The sequence below is a fragment of the Dipodomys ordii genome, unplaced genomic scaffold (genome assembly GCF_000151885.1).
Source record: "Dipodomys ordii isolate 6190 unplaced genomic scaffold, Dord_2.0 Scaffold62, whole genome shotgun sequence".
NCBI lineage: Eukaryota > Metazoa > Chordata > Mammalia > Rodentia > Heteromyidae > Dipodomys > Dipodomys ordii.
The window spans coordinates 2,664,152-2,680,966 of record NW_012267278.1 but is presented as its reverse complement, the minus strand read 5'-3'; the positions used below and the strand labels follow the sequence as shown (position 1 = coordinate 2,680,966).

The 16,815-nt window shown below is 45.7% G+C and overlaps 1 protein-coding gene across 1 annotated transcript in view; it reads left to right on the top strand.

The window, feature by feature from the left end:
* The window catches only part of Sobp (sine oculis binding protein homolog (Drosophila)), a 176,262-nt gene extending 169,703 nt beyond the window's left edge, over window positions 1-6,559 (top strand). Inside the window, exon 8 of the mRNA XM_013022373.1 lies at window positions 6,276-6,559. The gene's annotated coding sequence lies outside the window, so the exon portion shown is untranslated. The remainder of the gene's footprint in view (window positions 1-6,275) is intronic.
* The last annotated feature ends 10,256 nt before the right edge of the window (window positions 6,560-16,815 follow it).

The window sequence follows — 16,815 nt, the reverse complement described above, 5'->3', positions numbered from 1 at the left end:
CTCTGGCTTTTTCTCTGTACCTTGGCCTCTCCCATACCAGCAGGGACCCAGTAACACCTGCTGCTGTAGTGACAGATCGGGAGTGGGGAGCAGGGACCTGCTGGGTCATGTGAACACACAGCAGCTAGTTGGAGTATTCGATAAAGTTTGAATGAAAATACTCTTTTGGCTGGTACTAGTGTCACATGCCTGTAATCCCAGCTATAAGAAAAGCAAGGAAGGAGGATCACAGTTCCAGGCCATCCCTGGGCAAAAAACTGCTAGACTGAAAAATAAAATAATGTAAAAAGAACTGGTGGTATGGTAGAATACCTGACTATATGAGGCCCTTAGTTTCAAACCCTAATTCTGCCAGGAAAGAAGGGAAGCAAGGAAGGAAGGAAGGAAGGGAGGGAGGGAGGGAGGAAGGGAGGGAGGGAGGGAGGAAGGGAGGAAGGAAGCAGGCAGGAAGGCAGGCAGGCAGGCAGGCAGGAAGGAAGGAAGGAAGGAAGGAAGGGAGGGAGGGAGGGAGGAAGGGAGGGAGGGAGGGAGGAAGGGAGGAAGGAGAAGAGCTAGGCTCTGCACATTTCCCCTTACAATTCTGACTTTGTTACTTGCGCACTGTCAAGGTAAAAGAGGGAGGACATGAATATGGACTGCAGACAGCCCTCTCCTGAAGGAGCCTGGACTTTGGGGTTCTGGAAACTGGATTTCCAGCTACATTTACTTCTTTTTAGCTGGTGATCTTCAGCTAGAAAAACTTGACTTTTCTGGCAAGGAGTTTGTCTGTAAATGGAGACAGTACTAAACACTTCAGTAGCCTTGTTTCTGTGAAGTAAACATGTGTGAGAAATAAGTACAAAATTTACTTGTTTTCAACTGGAATTAGCACAGAAAATGCCTAGTGCCATAATTGTCATGAAGAGGTGCTTGATCACATCTGCCACCTTGCTTTGAAGACTGAAGCTTTCTTAACTGCAGGAAGAAGTGCTTAGTCCTGAAAGCCAGTGGCGCAGGCCTCCAGGCTTTCTCTTTCAGACTTTCTACTTCACGTTAACTTACCATGTGAATCTTTATCTTGTTTTTCTTTTGAGAGACTGGGCATAGCCACCTACGTCAGTATGTTTCTAAGAAAAGTATACACTGTTTGCCTGAAATCCCTCGGTATTTTTAGAAAGGGGTCTTTTTCTTCACCTATACGCTTAGGTTCCAGAAAGAATTTCAGGTAGGGAGGCTCAGAGGGGCTTCTGTGGCTCAAAGTTCTTTTGTCACTCAGGAACTTGTAGAGGCCAATAAGAAATAGCAATGACCACTTGTTGGGACATTCAGGCCTCTCCATATAACATACAGAACCAATTAAGCAAAGAAAAGCAAAAATTTCATGTATAAAACAAATTAAAGATAGTTGTAACAGTGGGGAGGGGTCTTGTATGGTTGTGATTAAGGAATAAAATGAGAAATAGCTAAAGGAGCAAACTTTCTAAAAAAAAGTATTAAGCAAAGCCTTATATGTGGTTAAACAGCTCTTAAATATGCATGAGCCTTGGCTTATCAGTGCCACAGGATGAGTGGCACCATGGAGACAAAGCTGCAATTCAGACAGAGCCCTGCCCCAAGCCAAGCAGAAGCTCACCCTCAGCCCCTCACCCTCTCATTACCAGCGATCACTTCCTATCACAAGCATACTAGAAAGAAGGGCTATTCTTCAATCATTTGCATTAATTAATGAACTCTGAGCATAGAGGTGCTGATGGGTGTGGTGGCTTACACCTGTAATCATAACTACTTAGGAGGCTGAGATCAGGAAGATGGTAGTTTTAAGCCATCCTGGGCAAAACATTTGTGAGATTCTATCTCAACCATGAAAAAGTTGGGAATGGTTGAGCATACCTGTCATCTTAGCTACTCAGAAAATGTAAATAGCAGGATCAAGATCTAGGCAAGCCTGGGCATAAATGCCTGCCTCTCTCAAAAATACTTGAAGCAAAAAGGACTGGGGTTGTGACTCAAGTGATAGAGCACCTGCCTTGCAAGCACAAGGCTTTGAGTTGAAACCCAGAACCTAAACAAACAAAAAGATGTCATTTACTGCAAAAGTAAAATGTTTCCATTCTGTTCAAAGCCATTTCAAAACTCTTTCTAAAGCAATGGTTGTCAAGGAAGTGAGAAGCACCTTTTGGCAAAGCTGTACCCTCCCTGGATGGACTTAGTGGGAGACCACTATCTGGCATCACACTCAGCGTTTATCAGCTGCTGCAGGCGGCTCTGTTCATTGACCATGGGGCTCTGCCCTTGTAAGTGTCCTAGAATAGCTGTGGCTACCTGAGAGTAGTCTCGTCCTCAGGGACTCGTTATTGTCCTAGATAAACAGCGTTGCCACCGCCAGCACGTAATAGCTGTATTTAACTGTGATAAGTGATGGGCAGTCGTGCCCAACTGAGTGGATCTCTGCTAGGACTGGGGTAATTGGACAAAGGCAAGTTCACTTGGCAACAGGCATTTCTTGAATTGATAGAGTTGATGCCACAGGGTTTTAGACCCCTGGGAGTAAATATGATAAACAAGGGAGCTTGCCTTCTGAATGTGGGAGACAGGACAGACCTACCGGATCTTGATGATGCAAATCACTAATGTAGTTGAGAAAGGCAGTAAAAGGTGGGACATGGAATAGACTGACAGAGGCAAGCTTCTAGGTAGAGGTGGTATCACATCACAGAAGGTCTAGGTTGGGTTGTAGGATGTTATTTGTTCTCAGTGTCTACATTTACTTTGGGAGCTGGTTTCTTGGATATTTTACAGAATTTTTTAAAATCAATTCACAGGTACACTTTTGTTCTCTGGGCAGTCTTTGTGATAAAGTAAGCTGAATAAGAAAATCACATTCTTAGCAATGCTTCCCTGATGGAATGGGAAAATACTCAGCACTCTTGTGTGCTGATAATTTCTTAAGAGGGCATGTCATTCCTCTGGCCAAAAGGGGTAGGCAGACCTGGAATTCTGAAGACAGTTGACCACCTATACCCCATAAAAGACCATGCATAGTGGTATTAGGCTTATATATGGCATATGCATGGTACAAGATATGGGCTTGTTTGCATGGGATTATGTATGCATCAGAGGTGAGTTATTCTGCCTCTTGCATCCAGGGCACTCCAAAATTCTCTCCTAGAGATATCTGAATGTGTGTGTGTGAGAGAGGATATGAGCATACGTGGGCTCATATCAGATTAATAGAACAAAATAAAGTGAAATGTTGGGCTAAAAAAGCCAGACATTAGTAAACTTCCTTATATATTGGCAACATATTAATATCTAGCTGCCCAAACTGATGATACTACATATTTGATAGGTAGGGGCTTTTGATTTGATATGTAGGGGCTTTTGCCAGAGCCAGATATCATTGGAAGCCTCACCCAAGCCCACATTTCAGGGAGAGGACTTGGGGAGAGGTCAGGAAGGAATGGGCCTGAGGTCACACAGTGAGGGCCTCACTGGAGTCACTTCATTTTTGTACAGGTGAGGACACTGAAGTGGAGAGGGCGCGTGTTTTCACAGAGCCCCTCTGGGTGGCAGGTGCCAAGACCAACTTCCTAAAGCCCAAAGGTCACTTCCTCTCTGTCTTGTTGGTTTCCATTGATCCCATCACAAATATCACGAAAGTGTAGCCCAAGCTTCGGTCTTCATTGTTACTGATTCTGAAGTCTCTGTCCCTGTCACCAACAAGGAGATCACTCTGAACCTGCCAGAACCAGTAGAACTGAGGAGGCTGGCTTCAGAACTACCCCCCTCCTCAAAAGTTCCCAGCAGAAAGGGGCTTGTACTGCCACCATCTGGCCTTCGGGAATGTCCCAGGCATGGCAAGTTTACAGTGAGAGGAAAGGATGGGCACAAATGGTCTACTCTGTGGTTCTCTTAAAATAAGCTCTGTGTGAGGAGGCTTTGGGGAGTGGGGCTGCAAAAAATAGAGCGGCGTGCAGCTGCACCCTTTAGAACTTTTGGGGAAAACACATATTATTTACCAGACAATAATAGATACCAGAGAATAATAATGATTATTATAGTGTTTGGGATGGCAAACGCTGTAGTTAAGGTTCCAGAATGGCTCTTATTATAATCCCGTTTTCCCAGCCTCTTATGAAAGCCTGGAAATTTTTTTCCAAGCAGGATTATGCCGGACATGTTTGGCCTTTGTCCAAAGGTGATTTGAATACAAAGAAATTTATCTGAGAGATACTCTTTTTTTTTTCCTTTTGGTAGTATTACATTTAAAAAAAAAGCTCATTGGAAAAGCATTGGCACTTTTTAAGTGAGCAATTAAAAATGGTGTTGTTTCCCAATCACTGGAAGAAAATGTTAAACACCTTTCCCCCCCCCCCCATCTTCCCTTTTAAAGAAAGAATTTGGAGGCCCCTTTGGACTCCAAGATGTGGTCACTCTTGGTCTCAGGCCCAGAGGTGGGATGAATTCCCTCCCTCTGCAGAACCTTAGCTCCAGAAGAAGCTACCCATATGTCTTCCACCCAGCTGTCATTTCTGCAGCTCCTTTCCCACCCTTTGTTTCATGATGGCTTTGTTTTTCTATCTCTTCTTTCTTTGTCCTTCATTCTCAAAAGATATACATAGAGAAAGAGAGAGAGCAGTGGAGTTCTTTATTCAGAGATAAATACCCCCATCTCCAAGTAAGTCTGACCATGCCAAATGGAAAGGTTTCTATGGCCTTGTAATTCCCCCCCCCCAACGCATATTTGTGGTGTTTTGCATTTTCACTTTGGTTATTTAATATACATATTAAATGCACACTGATCTGGTGATTTAATGTGATTTGGGGAACTCAGGCATTTCCTGTCGTGCACATTGAGATTTTCAAGCCTTGTTTTTGGCTGATGATTATTATCGTTGCCGTTAACACCAGGATTTGGATAGCAGGGTTCAAAACACAAGCTTCTACTTAGTCCCTCCCAATGGGCATTTGACCTCCTCTCTCATGTGCTAAATTCATGTTACAAACACCCTGAGCCAGTTTCCAGACCCTCTAAAATGAGGAAAAGTGTAGTATGTTGTCTCTGGGGTCCCTTCAAGTCCTAAATTCTATCACCTTTCTGAAATGATTGCTCAGTGTTCTGAATAGTTGTAAAGATGTTTACAAGTCCACCTCACATATCACCCATTCACATTTCGGATTCCCCATTTATTGGCTGGAAATGGGGGAAAAAAAGGGTGGAGGACTATTTGAGGACATCATGGAAAAGAGCTCTGATTTATTTTGCCAGCATGTGTCAAGCACCTGTGAGGGTCTGGACTCCTGATTCCCTGACAATATGCAAGACACTGCAGTCCCAGACCTCAGGGATCTCACAGTTCATTGGGCAGACTTCCAGGTGGTTGCTTCCTGGGAATCCCAATGGTCCTAAGGAGGCTGTATTTCAGACCAAGGTTCTGGTTGTAAATCAAACCAGTAAGGACAAAAAGGCAGAGCCTCAGGTCTATGGTGAATGTGGAGACAAGTGCTCCCCAAAACAGATTTGAAACAGTCTATTTACACCTTCTTCCCTTGATCACATGAGGCCTGTCTGGTTTATTGTCCTCTAGTCCTGTACTCCTGTTTGATTTGGTTGTGAATGGATGGATATGATTCACCTTTAACAGGTAAGATCTACAGAGAGAGACAAGCCTTTCTCCCAGCTTAATCACCTCTGCAGGAATCTTGTAAAGAAAGTGCTATGGTATCCACTGTAACTTTTTCTTTGCTACAAAGTGAATCTCTTGGTCTTTTTTAAACACAAAAAATACCAGATCTGCAACATGGAGTGCCAGGGTGTGGTCTGGAACTCAGGCATGGGAGTGGGAGTAGGGGAGTGTCCTTGACTGGCTATAGAGTGACCTTGGGGACTAGCAAGACTATGCACTGGTTAAGCCTGCAGTCCTGGGTACTGAGTGGTAAAGGATGCTGTGGTCTTTGTTGAGGGCGTGGCACAGCCTGTCATTATGGTATTCCAAAGAGGGTTCAGGTTTCATTTCCTCACACAAAGCTGGCAGGACTGTCCAGAGCAGGCCATGAATGAAAGTCATGTTGAAATCACGCTATGTTGCCTTGCCTTTGTTGTAGGGATTCTTGTTAGGTTGCCGGGGAGGGGGGAGGGCGGGGGCTCAGGCCAAAGGGTTGTTGTTTTTTGTTGGGGGGGGGGGGGGGGGGGGGTGCTCCCTGGCTCAGGCCAAGCTCCCCTCAGCTGGGCAGGGAATGGGGGGCAACAGAAGACTTGACCCAGTGCATTCTGATGGCCCTTTCTCTTTTCCCAGGAATGAGCATTCCCAGGGTACCTTGCATGGAGAGGGTGCGGAGTAAACCATGACACGCCATCCAATGACACCAGCTGGTCAGCTCACCACCCCCTCTGGCTAAAAGTCAAGCAAATAAAGCCACTTCCTGTCATTAAGCATCTCAGAGGAAGCAGCCCTCCCTCGGTGGCCTCCAGCCCAGAGAAGCCAGCACGTCTTGGACCCAGCAAGCAGGCCCAGCCTTCCTGCTGCCATCAGCTCTGCTTCTCCCCAGAGGAACTTAGGGATTTCGCCCTGGTTTAAAACACACACACACACACACACACACACAACACAACACAACAAAACACCAACAAGCCACAAGGACCAATGTAGGTATTCTCCCCGCCCCATCTTCAAGACTCCTGGAAGATGATACGGATTGGAAAAGAAAAATCTTTTTTAAAATCTTTTTAAAAACTGCTGTGGTTTTGCTGCTACACTAAAAATTGTGATTTGCATTGTATGGTTTTGGACCGATGCTGTTCACGTTTTGATGGTGGGGAGGGATGGTGTTGGAGTCCTGATACTTCAGATTCATCTCTGTCCAGCCCAGGATGCACTTTTAAATGAAGAGTTAGAATATTTTATTGGCTAATATACTTTTCTTGTTATTTTTACAAAGGCCACCTTTCTCCTTTTTGATGCCATATTTTCAGTGTTACACTTTTATGGCTTTTAATTTTCGATTTGACAGATGTAAGAAGCAGCATGGATAGTTTATACTGTGGTTTTTTTCAGAGACTGAATGCCAAGAGAACTCGGTAAATGTTTATTCTTCTCAGCTTTCTCTTGAAATTCCCCTAAATAGCGCCCCATTTGGGAACAGAGCAAGAGTGTTGAACTGAAGACCAAAATACCCTCAAGGTGTAAAATAATCCGAGGGGGGAATATTTGCTGGGCGACACGAAAGACTCGGATGAAATTTCAACCGTGATGGTTTTCGGTGATCCAGGAAGTCAGTGAGACAATCTCTCTCTACCAGAGCCCTTTCGTGATAATTAGAATGGTATGGACAAACCAATGAAAAACGAGAGAAAGTGAGAAAGATTGCCTGTGATTCTGTTTCACTGTTTGCTTTCTCCTGTCATGGTTAAGAGAAATGTGCAATTGGATCCTCAATCAGTGGGTGGAGGATAACAGGGTAGATTTACTTGTGTGCACTTGTACAGTCGTAGCTGCAAGTCCAGAGTCCTCTAGAGCATGTGTACTGGCACTGAGCTGGTGAGACAGTTGTGGAGTACCCCAGTCTGATAAGTACAGAGAAAAAAAAGAAAAAATTAAGAAAAAAAAAAGGAGAGCGAGCGAGAGAAAGAGAGAGAGAAGAAAACTTAAAAAAAATCACCTTGTGATTCAGTGTATCTGTTTACTAACTCAAAAGCAATTGTTCCCTCTGGAGGGGTCCAGGTACCCCCCCACACACCAGGCTGTGGAGCCTGGGCAGTTCACCGTGGGAGGGCAGGTCCCTGGTGAGTCACATCGACCTTGCACCACTGGGGCCATGGATGCGTGTACATACTGTATTTCTATATTCTCCTTTGTACAGTCACTTAACAAGTCAAGCTACTGTTTTACAGGTGCTCCTTATTTATTAGAGCTGCGAGAGCTTGGGGGACACACCTGGCGAGCAAGCTCGCTTTTTAAAAATGAAATTTGGGGGCAGGGGAAGGGAGGCGGGAGGGAGGGAAAGCTCGCAAGGCCTGGGAGAGATTTATAAACATGAACAAAAGAAAAAAACATCCACAACCAATCAACCAACCCCAACATCACCCAACTCACCAAAGCAGGAAGCAGCAGCCCCCCTCTGGGTGCCCATTTTCCTGCTGGGCCACAACATTCTCCTCTCTCCCTGACTGGTGTCAGATTCATCAAACAAAAATAAATCTCGAAGAAAAAAAATGCACTTACATGTGCTTATTTGGCTTTTCTCATTATTATGACTATGGTTGTTATTTTCCTCATTATACAAAGTGCTTATTTCTCTTCCCAGAGGCATTTGAAGAAAGATGATGAGATGCAAGGGGCATTCTGACCCTCCCTCAGCTGCTGTGGGGCACGCATCTCTGCAGACCAGCACCCATACCATCTGTGCCAGAGGCCAGTTAGCCAATCACAATTGTTGCGGACAGCCTGGTGGGTGTTCAAAGAGTTCTTGGACCAAGAGGCCCAAGGCCACTGTCCTTTCCAAGTGTCCTGGGCTTTAAGTTCTGAAGCTTGGAATCAAAAGCATCATCTGATGAATACAAACATCCCCTAAACATCCCACTCATTTCAAACCCTGCCTCACCCCCATGGGCCAGGAGAGGCCTTTGCCACAGCTGGTCATGGAAGGACTAGGTTGGTGTTTGTTTGTTACATGAGTTAAACAGAAAGTTCCAAAAGTGGAACCTACACGGATACCAGTTATAATCAATGTAAATCTAAGCCAATCTTCTGTTTCTCCAGCTGAAAAAAACTAAAGTCTAGAAAAGTAGACCAACTTTGTCCAGAGTCCTGCACTTAGTGATTTCACTTGTCAAAAAATAAATGGGTTAAAATCTTAGACACCACCTGCAGCTCCTGGCGAATGAACATCTTATAGATTCTAGAGACCCAGTTTCTTCCTACCACAAGCTTCCTGGTGCATGTTATGTTCGTGATAGTGACACCATGTGAACCTGGCTGATGAAGCAGGCCCGAAAGGATGTGCCAGGGGCCAAAGCACCTCCCACGTGGCTGTCTGGTACAAAGTCCCTGATAGCATTATGTATCTGAACTTGACCATACAGACAGTCATCCAGGATATCAATCTTGCTTTTGTCTGTAGTCCAGGATGGTCAAGCAAACATTTTGACCCAACTGGAAACAAAAGGTGCCTTTGTTTCCACAAGAAAAGAGTCTGCAGCATCTCATTAGCCATCAGCACCCTTTTCTTCTGCCCCTTCTGCTGATGGCTGAATGTGCCACTCTCTTGGGCATCAAAACCACACGTAAAGAGAAATAGAACAGTTGTGGAAGCAAAAGCTAGCACAGGGTCACATATAAATAGCAGTCTCACTTAATTTTCACAGCAAGCCTATGAAGAAGGCCTTCCTTTTCCCTGTATTTCATACAAAGAACCCAGAGCTCAGTGCACTTAGTAATCATCCATGGCCACATGTCAGGTGAGTTGCAAAGCCTGGAGGTTCAGGACCAGACCACAGGCCTTACACCTGATCCAGAGCAAAGCTGCTGACATCTTCATAAAGAGCCATTTTCACTTCCATTCAATTTATGGCAGTGAGTTGGTTTTATCCTAAAGTGACCCCTCATTTTGGGTTAAGCCAGAGGGTGAGTGTTGGGAGGCATTTTGCCAAAAAGCACCTTATTAGATGTGGGGAAGCCCCAAAGACCCTTCATTTCCTGAGGCTTGAATCAGGCTAGGTTTGTCTTGGCAGTTGTCAAACCCACATAGAACACAAGGTCCAAGTCCTCTGCCGAGGGAGACCAGAGCAAAGTAAAGCTCATGGCGTCGGTGTGCATTATCTGATGATTAATGGGAGGATGGGTTGTACTCAGGACGGACCCCTGCCTGGTCTCATCAGCATTCTGACTGGATGTTTTCTAGGGTTTATGTAATCACACCACTGGAGGTTGGCTTCACAGCTTTGCAGAGCCACACTCCTTTGTGGGGTGTTCCCTGGTATGGAAGGGCAGCTGGAGCTGCAAGCGGGGCCTAGGTGCCAGCTGTGCAGCCCACAGAGCACTGCCAGAGGCCAGGGTTGAGGCTCTGATCCTGGCTACCTCTAGGCTTGTCCACGCCCTCTCCTGGCTGTTAGCCTCGCCCACACACCACGGGAATTAGGAACTGATTCCTGATGGCCTGCTCTCTCCCCATCTTGTGCCATTGTACATGGAGCTGCCTCTGTCTTCCTCATCCCTGGGCAATTCCTGCAGCCCAGTTTCTTGGAGCCAGTCCTTCCTCCCTCCATGATGACTTCTCCAATACAAGTCACACTGCTTGTTCAGCCCTGCCCATGTCCCTGCCCTTTACTAGTTTGCAAAGTCCTTGAGGGTGCAGATGGTGTCTTTTTTTTTTTTTTAGATGGTGTCTTATTTGCTTCTTGTTTGTAAGGCCCAGCATATTTAAAGGCTCAGTCATCATCATGAACTATTATTATTGTTGCTATTAACAAAGCTACTCCCTCCAAGGTACACTTCCCATGCTACCCCTTCATAAAACCAAGGCGATTTCACTGGGGGGTACAACTGATGGCTTCTCCTTTGGGGTCTATACCTTCCGTTTAAATGGAGCAAGGCCATTCTGGTACTGTTCTAAAACAGTCTTCCTATATCACCAAGGCTCCACAGAGGCAGACTCAGTGGCCAGCCTAACTTTGCCTCCTCCAAGAGCTATTAGACACCCTTGAAACTGAAAATGGTAAAGAAATTGATGATCTGGTGTGATGTTGAAAGAGCATGGTAAACCCTGAAACACAGAGCTATGCATCTCCAATGCAGAAAGCCTCTTTTATTTCTTTTCTTCTCTTTTATTTCTGGTGTTTAAAGGAGGGAGGTCCACTGTGAAGGGGTCAGCATTAGTCTCTGCCCCTGTGTCCCTCTGCTGAACACTGAATCCAGGTCACAGGACTATCACACATTTCCACCCAGAAAAGCCCAAGCCATGACTCTTGAATCTTGACTCCTGAACACATTAGTAGAGGGCAAATTAGCCTACAGAGCTAGAAAGTGCCTATTCATCTCTCTTCTTGACTGTGGGTGATACGAACAGTTATTACCGTGTGCCATGCCCTAGTAAGGGAGGGACTTACTGTGAAAATGGCTTGTGTGTTAGGGGATCACTCAGTGAGGCACCACCATCATCCTCATCATCCCCATTTCATAGCCCCCAAAACAGTCATGAGGGTGACGGGCTTCTCTGACCAAGATACAGCCTATCAGTGGGCTCCAGGCTGAGCTGCCCCACAGGGTCCAGTTCTGGCTGAAAAGCAGAAGTCACATCTTTCACTGGTGTCCATACCATGAGACAGAGACATTTTTGACCTCATATCATGTTTGGAAATGATGGCTACTTCTGACACCTAATTCTGGACAAGACAAAGTAGATACCTGTCACTTCATCAACAGGTAATGTTTGAGGCGCATGGGTCAGAAGCCTGTGCCAAACCGCCTGGAGAAGAGAACGAGATGCATGAAGCACTTCGGCATCCATGTCACATTTCCTGGCAAACAGAGAAAGAACACATGGGGCCAGTGATTTTGTCCAATTTCTATTGTTCTGGGTCTTTTGAGCTACAGACGGGCCTTGCTCCATGCCATTTGTTGGGTGGGTGAAGGGATGTGATGAAGTTGCCGTGGTGGAACTCCTGAGGCCTCATTATCCCGAGAGCTGGGGCTGAATCTAAGTCCCATGCTCAGTCACTTTGGGGATGTGTCCCTGAGCCCTGGATGACAAGCAGACCAGATTACTGGACAGATGGACAGAAGAGTTAAGCCTCTCTCTGCCCAAGGCCACCACGTTCACTTGGACCACCTCAGCCACTTCTTACAGAGCTGCATGCTTTAGACAGTGTGAGCCTGGATTCTGGAAAAGGAAAATGCAACTTGGACCAGGTAAGTGACCAGCAGAGGCCTCTCAGGAAGCTGTAGAGCAAAGGTTGGAGCCCTATGCCCCACAACATGTGCTCCTTTGATGGCTGCAGAAAGACCTGTATCTGCTCCGCTCCGCTCAGCTCTACTCAGCTCAGCACAGCTCAGAGCCCAGCTGAAACCAGAATCAGCCAGTGGAACACATGCCTTGAGGATGTCACTGCATTCTGACCTCAATGGTCAGACAAGGTTCTCTCTCCTCCTTGGTGCTCACATGCAGATTTAGATTTCTCCTCAGCAGATATCAGAGCCCTCCAAGAAGGAGTGGGCACCGCTGTTGATCTTACTAACGTGTATCCAAAGCTACTAAGTGCACTTGGCTGTAATTTGCATTAATATCTCACAGCGTTGAGGTAGTACTATCATTCCCATTTCACAGATGAGCAAACTGAGCAGGAGGCTCAGTGGCCAAGCCTGCAAGAGCAATGAGGTAGACTGACACATCGGGGACTTTCCTCCTGCGGTAGAGTGCATGCCTGCATCTGTGAAGGAGAGAGTGGGTTTGTGGGACCAGGCCTTGTTCCACCAGTCCCTGAGCTTACCTTTGACAGTAACCAGAGCAATCCTAGAAGCAACACAGAAGTGGTTCCCACATCCCAAAGTGCAAAAAGTTAACTACCTGCCTCTTCTTTACCTAATAGGTCTCCAATAAATTCCTGTCCTAAACGAGGACTCTTCTTTGCAAATATCCCCAGCTTTCTAGCCTAACCATGGTGAGTGTTCTGGGGACTTTCCCACAGCTCTTTTCTGTACTTATTTCCACCCAGGCTAATGCCTCTCTGCATTCCTGATCCCAGCACACAGCTGGGTGCATGGGCCAAGTGGTTTGATGTGCAGATTTCTTGGTCCCTCTGCCTCTCATTTACAGTTTGAGCAATGGTTACTGAATGCTTGATGCTCCTTAGAATCTTCTGTCCTTCAAATCTCCGTTTCAATGTCCTGCCCTAGGCCTCCCTTCAGACTGGCTATAGTTGGAAGTGCTTGGAAGTCCTGATGTCCTGAGCAGCAGGTGAGGGTCCCTCAAACTTCCACCGCATGGACAGGGCCAGCTCACACAGGACACTGGAGAAGCAGCCTATACACCTCCCCCATGGGAAGACATTTGGGCTTTGGGATAAAAATGAAAACCTCAACTGGGTGTCAGTATCACACCTGTAATTCTAGCTGCTCAAGAGGCTGAGATTTGAGTATCACCATTTGAAACCAGTCCAGACAGGAAAGTCTCTGAGGCTTTTGTGTCCAGTGATCCACCAAAAAAAAAACAACAAAAAACAGAAGTGGAGCTGTGCCTCAAGTGATAGAGTGCTAGCTTTGAACAAAAACAAACAAACCACACACACACACACAAAAAAAAACCCAAAACACTTAAGGATAGTGCCCAGGTCCCAAGTTCTAGCACTAGGATGGGCACAATTTTTTTTTTAAAAAGGAAAAACCTCAAATTATTCCGCACCCCATGTCCCATAAAAACACAAATAGTCCACTTAAATGTCCCATATAACAAAAATTTCTCACTTCCATTCTGGGCCTACTATTTCCCCCTATAATCCTAGCATTTGACTGGCTGAGGCAGGAAGGCTGTGAGTTTGAGGCCAGCCTGCGCTACATAGTGAGACCCTGTATTTTTTTTAAATAGTGTTGGAAATGCTTGATAAAAATATATGTGTGTGTGTGTGTGTGTGTGTGTGTGTGTGTGTGTGTGTGAAAATCAAGTCTGTGAGTGAGCTCTGACCTTTGGAGAGAGAAGATAGATGGCAAAAAGCATGTGGAACTAGAACTTACCAATTATATGGTATTCTCCCCTCCTTTCTAGGTTTCTTTAAACTAAAGGGAAGAGTTATTACAAGATTTAAAACAAGGAAAGCAATCATAGGCTAAACAAAGAAAAAGTGCTGTTTTATAACAGCAGGACCCTATTGAATGTCACACTTTGAATGCAGGACCCTTTTAATGTCATATTCCCCAGGACTCCTGGACCCCATGTGGCTTTTCTTCCCTGTGGTCACCACGTGGCTCTCAGTGTCCGATCTCATGCAGACAGACATGAGGAAGCTAAATTAGAAGCTTTTATACATATTGATCCTTTTAAAAAAAAAGTGTTTTCATGAAACTTCAATTCACTTTGCCCCCTCCCCCCTTTTTTTCCCTTTTATTTTTAGCTTTTTAACCTAACTGCTACACATTTTCTCCTTGTTCTTTGTGAAATGCTAATCCAGCCCAGGGTTTTCATTTTCCGGGTGTAACTTTTCAGAAATTGTATATCTGCATAGCAACCCTGCAAGGACTGCCTATGTCACGGTATCATATGTCAGAAAGATGAAAAGGACTCCAAATCTAAGCTCTCCTCAAACTTGGCCCTCCAATCCAGAGACAGAGAGCTTCTTGGCCTTCATATAAATGGCAGAAGAGACATTTCAGGGCCAGAGAGGTGCAAACTTTTATCTTGTTGATGACAGCAAACGACACATGACCTCAGCTTGCTCATTGGGGACGATCAAACCAGAAACAAAGAGCGTATTTTTCTCTGTTCTCGTCCCTGCTGTCAGCTTCCAAGTGCAACCTGAGCCTGGATTCCGAATCCAGTGTCCAGATTAGAGATTGTTGACTCAGATTTAGTGGTGAAATGTGAGCCGGACTCTGTTGATGGCAGGCCTTGAAGGAGCAAGTTTACTTAAGCCAAGAGAGAGATTGGATGTCAGACGAGAGCCTGGCTTTTCTTTATCACAAACTTCCTGGTCTGATTCTGTTTTAATAGTTTCCACCACTACTACCAAAAAGAGAGGGCAAGAGGGAGACAGAGAGAGAGAGAGAGAGGAGAGAGAGAGAGACAGAGACAGAGACAGAGACAGAGGAAGCACCCTCTCGGTTCCATCCTTCAGTGTCATAAATCAGGAAATTAACAAGTGTGTAACTGGCCTTTGCCACAGTCAAAGACAATGAGCTTTTTGTGCTTCTTAGGGTGACCAGCACTTAACATAATCAATGGAGAGCACTGCTCAGATAGAATGAAAAATGGGGCTTGATCTAGCCATTTAAAAGCTATTTCCCAATAGGGAAATAGGCACATGGCGTTTACAAGACTCAAACACGGCTTAGAAACTTGTCTTTCTGTCTGAAGGCAGGTCATTAAGAGAGATCATTACATTGTTTTCTCTGTCTCCGGCTCACTCCATTTTGACTTTGGCACCCTCCTGGCTTTTCCTTGGCTTCTGGTTTCATCCCTCTTTTAGATTCTCTTTGCCTTCAGTAATTTATGTGCAAGATATTTTCCCAACCTCCAAATGTTTTTCCATTTGGCAAACCACGTCCTGAAGCTTCCACACGATGTAACTGTAGAGTTCACTTATGCTAGAAAACATAAGCTTCGTTAATGGAAACATCGAAGCAGCCAATGTCGGTGACCCTGTGGCCTGGCCTGGGACTGTCACAGACTGATCCTCCAGGCCACCCCGGGACTCAGGGAGGAGGGGACTGGGGAGGAGTGTCTTTTCCAGGTTGCCACAAACACTTGGCTTGCACCCTCATTGTCTCCTTCCAAGCCCCTTTTTCATACAGTTTTTGGAAGCTTCTGGGCACCATATGGAGAATCATTTCATGACTCTCCTGATGGTTTTTACGTGAGCAGCTATAAATTAGATGGTTTCCTTAAGGTCTGAGAGCCCTATATGACCTGCTATGGGTTGTTGGGAGCAGTCTGTAAACCTGTTAGCCCTGTGCTGTTGATAGGAGAGAAGAGCCACAGCGGATTCCCATAGGTGGATGGACAGCTGTTACTCTGGGAAATAGAAACTGGGGCAGGGACTGAGGTGAGGTGGGATGGGACCTGTGGTTAGGGAGATTCCCCTCATGGGCTTAGAATCCAGGCAGAAGCGGAGGTCGGTGCCTCAGTGGCACTTCAGGGCCCAGGAGCATGTCCAGGTCTCGTGCCAAGCCTTGCAGCTGGGCCCCTCTGTGAGATGCCCGGGGGACTAATGGACTGCTTTCAGCCCAGCTTCTCACGGGGTGCAACCAGACCACAGCTGGTTTCAGAAATATGAGCTGTCTTCATTCAGTAACTGGCACTTTTTTCTTTCTAAACAATTGAAATGACACAAACTCTCCTAATATCACGTTTTAAAGAGGGGAGGTAGGTAGGAAAAAAAAGTTCTCTCAACTCGTGAGTCAATCATCTGTGGATTTAATGAGCAAATCAGAGGCACGGGGGCGATATAATAAGGATGAGGCCTTCGGCAAGATTGTAGGGTGTCATTTTGCTTAGCTGTCGTTTCTTGCCTCATGGAAGTCCTTCAGCCCTGCACAGAATGGGAGTGCAGGAGGACTAGCAGGGCCGGTCACTCCACTAGACTGGCAACGACTGGAGCCCTTATACTTTCCTAAGCATCTTTGTAAAAGAAAAAAAATCCTAAAAATCAGAGTACTGTTGGTGCTAGAAATTCACTCACTCATGTATTTTTAGGCTTTTGTTTATCGTTTGTGATTGATAAAGTAATTATCAAAACGCGTTGGAAAATAATAGCCAACTGGTGAGGAAAGGAACAGTTGGAGGAAGCAAAGCAATGGAGGGAAAGCACCCACAGATTCTACCTCAGGCTTTCCAACACAACTCAGGGAAAACTCATCGTCACTTTCCTTTGCGTTCTTTTTTATTTTTTTTTGGGGGGGGAGGAGGGGAAGGGAAGCATTGGGGCTCTGGCTTGGTAAAAGCTCCCTTATCATATTGTGTCTAACTCCCTCAGAAAGGCTCCACTCCCCCCCCCATCCCCTTTGCCTCTGCTTGCCTTTTTCTCCATTGCTCTCCACACTGAGGCCTGCCACAGGCCAACCAGAACCCCAGCAGATGTTTGTATTTTATGAGCCAAATGGGAGCTTGAAGGATCCACCAAATACCAGCTCC